The 9,843-nt window shown below is 51.9% G+C and overlaps 1 long non-coding RNA gene across 1 annotated transcript; it reads left to right on the plus strand.

Annotated features, from left to right (window-relative positions):
• The first annotated feature begins 1,443 nt into the window (after nt 1–1,443).
• LOC119142000 lies at nt 1,444–6,593 on the plus strand. The gene is made up of 3 exons (XR_005102126.1): nt 1,444–1,556; nt 2,758–2,955; nt 5,519–6,593. It is a non-coding gene; the product is annotated as an uncharacterized LOC119142000 (long non-coding RNA).
• Nucleotides 6,594–9,843: the final 3,250 nt, after the last annotated feature.

Consider the following 9,843-nt stretch of genomic DNA (forward strand, 5'->3'; position numbering starts at 1 on the left):
CCCTTACTGAGCTTATTCAATAGGTGGAGTTAATCACTGCTTTAGCTGCAGCCTCTCCTAGTGATTCTTTATAACTTAATCCTGTCAGCGAGAAGTGTCCAGCTCTGCCACTGAAGGCAGCAGCCTCAAGTCACCAGGCTGCTCCCTACAGGAAGCAATCCCGACTGCCTGGATCTCGCCGCTGACAGGCTGTATTTAAGAATGGAGTGTTTTCCAGCAAGGGAAACAAGGCTTGAGCACTCATACTCCGTCTGGTGACTCTCCCAGGCAGCTGCATATTGCCAGTCCCTCAGCAGGGCAGGTGTAGCCAGGGCCCTGTCGGAGTCAGCAGAAAAACACGCTAGCCCTATTCCTGCAGGAACTACAAACGCCGGGGTGGCTCTGGGGCCTCTTTCCCTCCTTAGCTCTCAGCTCACCCCCAGGGCTGCCCCGGCCGGGCCTGACTCCAGCTGCCCCGGGGCCTGGCACTCCAGGGGGTTGGAGCCTCCCCACAGAACCCCCGGGCAGCCAGCAGGCAGCAGACACCCCTGTGCCAGCCCAAGAGCATCCCTCATCCCACGGCCGGCCACAGGTCCCCTCAGCCCAGCCACAGCCCCAGCACAGGCTGTGCCTGCCCAGCCCAACATGGCTGCCAGGAGGGTGAGGGTGGGAAATGGCAGCTGCCAGCATGCCCTGGGAACAACATGGCTGCCAGCAGCCCCGGGCCTACAGCTCCCAGCATGCCCTGGGAACAACCTGGCTATGGGGCAGCCCTGGGCCTACAGCTCCCAGCATGCCCTGGGAACAACAAGGCTGCCAGCAGGGGCCTACAGCTCCCAGCATGCCCTGGGAACAACCTGGCTATGGGGCAGCCCTGGGCCTACAGCTCCCAGCATGCCCTGGGAACAACTCGGCCATGGGGCAGCCCTGGGCCTACAGCTCCCAGCATGCCCTGGGAACAACCTGGCTATGGGGCAGCCCTGGGCCTACAGCTCCCAGCATGCCCTGGGAACAGCCTGGCTATGGGGCAGCCCTGGGCCTACAGCTCCCAGCATGCCCTGGGAACAACCTGGCCATGGGGCAGCCCTGGGCCTACAGCTCCCAGCATGCCCTGGGAACAACCTGGCTGCCAGTAGCCCTGGGCCTACAGCTCCCAGCATGCCCTGGGAACAACCTGGCCATGGGGCAGCTCCAGGCCTACAGCTCCCAGCATGCCCTGGGAACAACATGGCTGCCAGCAGCCCCAGGCCTACAGCGCCCAGCACACCCTGGGAACAACCCGGCCATGGGACAGCTCCCAGCATGCGCTGGGAACAACCCGGCCATGGGGCAGCCCCGGGCCTACAGCTCCCAGCATGCCCTGGGAACAACCTGGCCATGGGGCAGCCCCGGCCTACAGCTCCCAGCATGCCCCGGGGCATGGTGCCCTGCAGTGGGGCCCTGGGGGACACCAGCCCCCAGCCCCGGCCCTGCAGGCCCCATGGCCACTGCCCGGGGCTGCCCGAGCACAGATCCTGGCCCCGGAGCCCCCATGGGGCAGGGACGAGGGGAAGAGAGGCGCCGAGCGACAGGGAGACGTGGGTCAAGGCGGAGGGGTGGCCGGAGAGGGACAGGAGGGGGCCAGAGGGGCAGGGGGAGCGGGAGGGGCTGGGCAGGGATGGAGAAAGGACAGGGACTGGCGAGGAGCGGGCAGAGGGATGAAGTGGGACAGAGACAGAGGGGCAGGGGGGTGCCGCAGGGAATACAGGATCAGCAGCAGGAGAGAGGGACAGGGAGAGGAGTGGAGGGGCAGGAAGGGGAACAGAGGCACAGACCAGCACAGACAGGGTGAGGGACCAGGATGAGCAGGCTGTGACTTTGGCAGTGGGCGGCAAAGCTGCTTCTGTGGTGTGCCTGCTCTCGTGAAAGGAGCTCCTGCACCAGCCTGAGGGCAAAAGAAGAGGGGCAAGGAGCAAGGTGTCGCAGTCCTTAGTTTGCAGGTTTAATGTATCGGCCCTGTTCAGAAAACACAGCGTGTATGTCTGTCAGTGGTGCCGGCAGATTTTTATTCTTTATAGCAATTTCTTTAAATACCGGACTTCATGCAGAAGGTTCACACGGTGCCGTGCTTCTAGTAAACAGAATTCTTTTATGCATGCTGCAGTCTGGAGGTGGCAAGTGCCAGGTTAGAGATGAAGATGGAAGTGAAAGCAAGTGACGCACACGCAGTGGTGATCCTGCCACAAGCATGCTGTGTATTGACCTGGGAGAATGCTGCAGGGACTCTCACAAGTCAAGGTTTTCAGTGCTGTTTCTGTGTTTGATACCCAAGGGATGGTTTCCCTCTGCGTGTGTTTCTGTGCAGGCATGTGCATGGAACATGGTTGTGTCCCTGTGCCATAAGTGGGACTGATGGCAGCTTTTCATTTCATTCCAACTCAAAAGTAAAGAAAGACTGTACCTGCAAAAGAATTCAAACAGCCGTCTTTGTTTCCCAAAGCGAGCATAGAAGTGTGAGGGAGCGGTTTACAGGTTCAGAACTTCAACCAGCTCTGGATGGTAAACCCTCAGGAGAGGAAAGAGAAGCCCCACTTTTTTAACTACAGCTCTGCTTCCCTTAATGTGTCTTCTTGTTAGATTGTGTCAGCAATCAGATTAAAAGCACATGATTAAATTGTGCTTGTTTATGAAGATATTTGAGGGTTATTTACTGTCTTAAATCCTCTTACGAAGTGAGGCACACTGTTGCCCTGTGGGCAGTACAATGTTGTGGCTGGTAATTTTCCTTTTCTTCCCTAGTGTACGGATGCATTTATGAAGGCAAGTGTTGGGTCTTATTGGTGCCGCACAAGAAACCAACGTGTGAAACCCAGACATTCACTGTTAGAAACAGGAAGAAGCTATGGGCCCTTGCTGCAGATTCTGCAAAAGATGTACCAAGGCTGAGGAAAGTGGCAAAAAGGGAAGAAATGCCGTAGCATAACTTTGGGATGGCAGGTGAGGTTTCCATCAGTGTTCCTCAAATGTAGCAGCCTCATTTTGTTTGCGGATGTGGTGTTGGACTCAAAATGCGAGACTAGTTTCCTTTATTGTGGGTGATACTATAGCGCACGTACCTTTCACGTCCCAGGTTGCCAAGGCTCTAGTTAAACTTCTGCAGAACCACCTCAAATTTTCCTTAGTGCGTGATTTCCTTCAACAGTCAAGTCCAGGTCTGTGGCACACAATAACCCCTACCCCATTTGGGATCTGGATGTGGCTGATTTTTAATTTAGACTTATCTGCTGTTAGAGATTTTCTTTTTTTGGTCCAAATAGGAAAATGCTGATTGTGTGCATTCTTTTGCTTTTTCATAGTATTGTTCCATGTTTAGTCATTTGTTCCTTACAAAAATAATGTATGGGTGTCTATGAAGCTGGAGGTGTTTACGTTCTTGTGGCTGAATGTAGCAGTGGAGCTATCTTGCTGTATTTAAATCAAGAGGAACATAATGTAACTTCACTTAAAATCTGGTCTTGGTAGGCAGATCCTACCCTGATAAGCATTTAAAAAAAAAAAATTCAAATCTGTGACGAGGTATAGGTGGAGCACCTGAACTGGTGCAAGGCAGCAATTCTCTCGCTGATATCCACACATTGCAGAACTGTTGCCATCATGACCTTGAAATAGTGAGCCATTAATGTTAACTACTAGCAGCTTGTGAACCTAACAATCAAGGTAGAAAATAATTTCCCACTGCCACCTTTTTTAAATTTTCTTTTATGTTTTAAAGTTTCTGATTTGATACTTTCTGATGTATTTGAAACCTGTGTCATATCCTGTGTAGTTTGTGACACGTGTGTGGCAGATGGGACTTTTCTGCTTGGAGAGGTGGTGAGATGGAGAGTGGAGAATGGTTTTATGGCACAAGTGTAAAAGTATAAAAAGGGATTAAGAGGCTTGTGTACCTTGCTGCCAGTTCAGTGGCATGAGAATTCCTGTAATGACAAATTCCTTCTGGCTGAGTTTCCAACCAGAGCAACACTAGCAACGGATGTCGTTCCCAAATGGTGAGGTGGTTGTAAGCTTCATCAGTAGTAGAAGCTGTGGAGAAAGTCACGAATCACCTGCCGTTCTGCAAGTCAAGTGCTTGGCTCTTTTGTCACTAGTGTTGATTTAAGGGTACGTTGCTTATAAATAGCACTTGACCTTTGTAATTCTTCATACTGCTAAGATCTCGGTGCCATCAGAGAACCATTGTGCTGTGAAGGCCCTGTAAACATACGGCGATGTTTGTGTTTATCCATTTTGCCCTCCCTTAGGTGGATTATTTTATAATTTGAAACCTTAGTGGCAGGATTTGGGGCTTTATCCTGATCAGCCATCTAAGGGCCAGCTTTCGGCTGCAGCTGCAGCACAAGTATTCAGGTGGTTTGAGCACCAAATGAAACTTCCACTTGGCTGTCATTTTGGCTTTTCCCTTCCTCTTAATTTTTATATTTTAATTAAGAGTTTTAAGTATTTGGCTTCCTTACAGAAAAAAAAAACAAACAACCCAGTGCTATCCTTGTCCTGTTATGATAAACCCCTAATCTGGAGGGCAGAAAGCTGAGACCACCAGGAAGATGTTGAGAGGAAGGGGAAGAATGTTAGAGCCATGAGTTGGGTGTTCTTCAGCTGGCCAGATCTGAGGAGATGGAAAAGGTGCCTCAAAGGTAGCTAGAGGGAAGCACGGGAGAGCAGCTGGGAGCCAGAAGTGTGGTGTGGGCATACGGAAGTGTTACACTGTGGTGTGTCAGGCAAATTATTTTCAGGAAGTTTCACATTTGTTGTCATTTCCCAAGCTCCTGAGGTGCAGGAATGCTGGAGGCAAGCAGCTGCCAGCATCAACTATGTGGAGAAAGAACACTTCTATCTCCATTTTACTTTCCTCACTTCTGTGTTGCGGTGGCAGGGCAGTAAAGACCCTGACCCTGACCCTGACCCTGTGAGTACGCAGGCAGCTTGTGTGGCCAGTGCCGGTGTGGTTCTGGCACAGAGGATCAAGCGCTTCACGCTTCAGAGCTGTCAGGCTGACACTCTTCAGCACTCAATGAAGCTCTAAATTACAGCTAAAGGAAGAGAGAAATTTTGCTTCAGAGCTTCATAATGTCGTTCTGATCCATCCTTTTGCTTGTTCAGTGGCTACAGAAGGGAGCCACTGCCTTGGTAGGAGCATCCATTGAGTTCTTCCTGTGTGATATTAGAGAATCATTGTGTCTGTTTATGCATGAGACCATTACAGTAGGTGTTTTGAAGATGTTCATGTGTGGTACATAAAACCTTTGCCAGTAAAACAGTAAATCCACGCAGTGGGGTCTAAAGCACGCAGATCCAGTGCAATCCTCCAAAGGGCTTTGAAAGTCTCTCCCTGAGGGTACAGACCTGGCTGTTGGTGATTCTGTTGACCTGCCTTTTATAGCAGGTTGCTTGGAGAAGTTGCTCTGTCAGAAGTCGTCTTCTGCGGGCTGGATGCTGCAAATGGTAGGATGTTAAGGAAGCAAATGAATAACCTTCAGACTTGGTTTTATTCTTTTAACAGATTGTACACAAATGAGTAGGCTGCTTTTAGCAGGGGAACATGACCTGACTGCACAGGAGGCAAGGAACTCTCTTCTTCTCACTGACCATGAGCCCTCAGTTTCAAGGCAGATCTGAAGAGGAATATTTGACCCATGGGAAATGCAACTTCAGATACGTAACTCAGGTGGGACCGCCGTGTGTGCCCTGTGATAGGAGCCGTGTATCCCAACCGTGAACGTAGAGACTGGGCCTGGTTTTTAGCTTGGTTCAATATGATCTCTGCTGACTGATTCTGTGATCAAGAGCAGGCAAGTCTGCCCCCTGAGAGGATGTTGTCGTGGGTGGAAGGGTTGAAGTGCAGTGACTGCGTCAACAAACAGGTGGTTTGAAAAGTCTTTTGGGCAAGGGTCTGGTACGCTGGTGTAATGCCTTTTCCCTTTACAAAGGTGTCCAGTAAACACAAGTGTTCCTGCATGTGTCCAGTAGCGCAGAGACCTCTGTACTTTCTTTGGACTGATTGTTGTGTAAGATCTGGGGGTTTTTGGACAGCTCTGAAAATTGTTCAAAAGGTGTCTTGTATGTTGGGTGAAATGGGTCATCACTTCCATAAACCTCTAGCCTGTAAAGAAGAGCCGTGGAAGTAGGGAGATTTTCTTTTTTTTTTCTATTTTTATTGTTACTGGGAGGAAAAGCAGTGATTAACTATTTGACCTGTGATACTCCCAGATGCAGACTGTGCAGTGCATTTGAGGTGGATCACTCCTGTACTGCCAAGGCTGAGCCCAGACTCCTCAATGCTTTGCACACTGGCAGTGGAAGTCCTTGTGCAACTGTGGGTACTGGCTTTCTGTGCTGTAGCGTGAAAAATACAAAGCACTGGGGTTAAGGTTTGCAGAGAAGTGGGAAAAAGTTGATTATTTTGTGCTAGGAAGAGAATGTCCTGTAGTTTTCAAACTTTGAATGTCTCCACTTGGAATTTAAAAACTGCTTTTAACTCTGCTGCTATGTTTCAGTGGGCGGGAAGGTGTCTTGTAGTTACAGATGATCCATTCCCTTAAGAAGGATCTTTGCCTTCTGAGCTGAGCTTTCTTGGCTTTACATGAAAAGTGCCTCAAGCTGTATGATCTCACATGGCAGTGAGGGAATTACATCTCCGTGGGGATTTAGAGAGAAATCCAGAAGTATGTTGCCTTATCGTTTCAGTATATGAATTTTTCTAAACAGGATTTTCTGGGTTTTGAGCAAGAGACCCACTTCCCACGTGCCTACATAAACCCCGTTTTCTCAGACAGACACATGCATTATGGTTTGTGATGCAATACTGACTTGATTCGTAAGCCGTACTGTGCTGTGCATTTCTGGGCTTGTCGTAGTCCTTTGAAACACAGCCCTGCGCATCAAAGGGGCAAGCTGTGTCATCTGCTTTCCCCCACAACAGAGAGCAATGTAGCTGTCGTAAGTACAGGCAGAACAAAACTAGTTGAGGGATTTGTGGGCTGCTGTTCGAATCATGGTGGGCCAGGAATCAGCCCATGCTTACTAATACGTTTAATTGTCCTACTGCCACCTGAGGGGCAGGACAGTGTCAGGGCATTTTCCCAGGGAATAAAACTGGACATGTCTGCTTCTCTCCGAGGGTCCCCTATGTAAAAAAACATCCTTCAGCACCATCTGGGTGCTTGGTGTTCTCAAAAGGACCCAAAGGGATGAAGTTCACTCCTGCTGCCTGCGTGACAGCAGAAATTATGTCTGCAGCTGTGCTTCTGCGCACTTTGAAACTGCCTCCGTTTCTTTGCTTGGCCAACCAGAAAAAACCAAAAAAGCCTAAGCTGAGTTGGCAACAGTGTCTTGCTGTCCTCTCTGAAGGAAGTAATTTACCATCATCTCGCAGCTTGTCAAACGTGCACCAAGTGTGAAGAAGAACATGACGTGCACTGTCCTAAGCTCTCAGCAGGTCAGGTTTTGCTGTCCTCTGGAAACTGTCTAGCTCTTCAGCTTTTCTCCACGAAGGTCACATTGTTTGGAGTAGTGATGAGGTGCCCTCCCAAATGCCCCAGCTTTGTTTCTAAACGCTACTGAAGTATTTTGCCTCCTGAAGAGACTGTGTTCCTCATGAGGAACAGTTACTTCTCAATAAAGTGACCCCCTTTCCGTCTAAAGGGATGGGGCTTGAGACTGTGGAGGTGGAGGTGCTTGGTGAGGGAGGCAGTCAGGCAGGGCCAGTCTGGGGTGCCCAGCTGCGCAGGGCAGTGACGGCACCCGTGTGCCTGGCGAGCGCTTCTCTCGCGGTGTTGCAGGGAGAAGGTGTGAGGGTGCTGGGAGAGAGCCGGCGCCCCTGGGAATGACAGCAGCTAAAGGTGAGGGCTGGCTGCGTGGGCAGCAAAGGGTGAGCCAGCCACTCCCTTTGCAAGTGCAGTGGAGAGGGAGGGAGCCCCTCCATCAGCACAGCAACGTCTGCTGGGGCAGGGCCGGAGGCACCGGCGCCCAGGGCAGGGCTGGCAGGGGGTCTGAGAGAGCCACTCCGCCACCACCTTGCTTACTGAGCCTGTGGGGAAATCGCTTTGGGGGCAGCGATTAAAAAGTACATGCAAAGTTTTTAGGTCCAGTTGGAACACTGAGAAGGGGTTCAGGGCCTTTCTCAGAGCGCCGCACGTTGCATAGTCATGTGTCATACACAGGTTTGGTGACTGGTTTCTGGCTTCTAATGCAAACGCGTACGCATCCTCAGTAGCACTGCTGAAGTGTTTTACGGACTACGCATGCTCCCCAAGCGGGATTTTGGCCTCTTTGGGGCAGAACTATTTCAGTTAGAGGTCACCATCTCCCACTACCACAATTATCTTTGTCCTACTTTAAACTCATTTTCTGTTGATGTCAGTGGATCCCAAGACCTGATCAGCTTGTGTTCTCTTGCAGCCAGAACTTTCCTCATTGGAAGTCTTCCTCCTGCGCAACTTAGATAACGGTGCTCTTTTCGCTACCTGGTCTTTTTTTCTCACCCCTGCCAAGGCTGCCTCCCTTGATGAGAAGTCCCTTCATTTGTAAATACTCTAGAGAGTGGGTCAGCTCGGTGGAGGTGTCACCTCGACAGAGGGGAAGGTGGAGCGTCAGATCTCTGCATGTGGCAGGGGCTGCATTAACCCTCATCTCCCGCTGCGTGAATGACCGCAGGCAGAGGCACTGTGCAAGGAACATCAAGCCTTTAATGAATTAAGACAGACAGATCTGGTAGAGGGCTGGGGTTGCAGTGGGTGGGTCAGAGGGATCTGTGCTCCACACCTTCTCTATCAATATATCAACGGCGACTGGGGCAGCGTGGAGCACCTTGTCTCCTGGTGTTCCTCAGGGTTCTGGCTCGCTTGGTGGGCACATAGTCGCTATTGGATGCCCTCTGCTTGCTGCTGCCCCCCTGCTCCCCACTACAGCCCACCGCCGTGGCATCCCTGTCCGGCTTCCCCTCCCAGAGGGTTTTGGAGCTTTTTGCCACTGGGCACACCACCATCTTCTTCCTCTTCTTGGGTGGCATGCTGCCCTGTGGGGACGTCTCTGGCATCCTGAGGGTGTCAGCCAGTGTGGGGCACTTGGCCTGTTTGCCAGCAGCCTTGCCTGATCTGGGCACCACCCGGCAGGAGGAGATGCCCGGTGGTGGTGGCAAGTGGGTCAGAATGACCCGGGGCTGCCTCCGCAGCACCTCCTCCACCAGCTGGGCCATGCGGGGCGGATGATGCTGGGGTGCAGTCGGGGGGCTGGCCAGGGGACTATTCAGCAGGATCTGCTGAGGACTCTCTGGGAGACCCTGGTGGGGACCCTCTGAGCATCCCTTCAAGGGGCTCTCCTCTGAAGTGTCCGTAGGACCCTCCTGAGAGGGCTCCATGGGACTCTCTGGCAGCCGGGTGGGGAAGACCGCTGCCAGCCCACCCTGCTTGCCTTTGGCGTCCAGCAAGGGGGATGTTGCCACCCTCTGCCAGGAGGGGTTGGTGTCCTCCTGCATTGCAGCCACCACTTGGTCCTTGGGACAGTCGCCCTCCATCATGCACTCTTAAGAGGTCAGGGATCCTGTTGAGGGTGGTGGTCAAGACAGGGACATCAGGGACACCATGGTTGGTGTCCTCGCTGTCCCCCAGCCCTGCCGCCAGTGATTGCTCCTTAGAGCAGCCACCCTTTGCCACGTACTGTGAGAGCTCCGGGAGCTTGTTGAGGATGGTGGTCAAGGAGGAGCCACTGAGAACTTCAGAGAGCTCCAGGATGCTGTAGAGCCAGGTGAGCAGGTCACTGCTGTCCATGGTGGCCGAATGCTCATCCTGAAACTGCAGATTGTCCTCTGCCAGCTCAGGAGAGGCCTCA

This window comes from Falco rusticolus, unplaced genomic scaffold (assembly GCF_015220075.1).
Source record: "Falco rusticolus isolate bFalRus1 unplaced genomic scaffold, bFalRus1.pri scaffold_148_arrow_ctg1, whole genome shotgun sequence".
Lineage (NCBI taxonomy): Eukaryota > Metazoa > Chordata > Aves > Falconiformes > Falconidae > Falco > Falco rusticolus.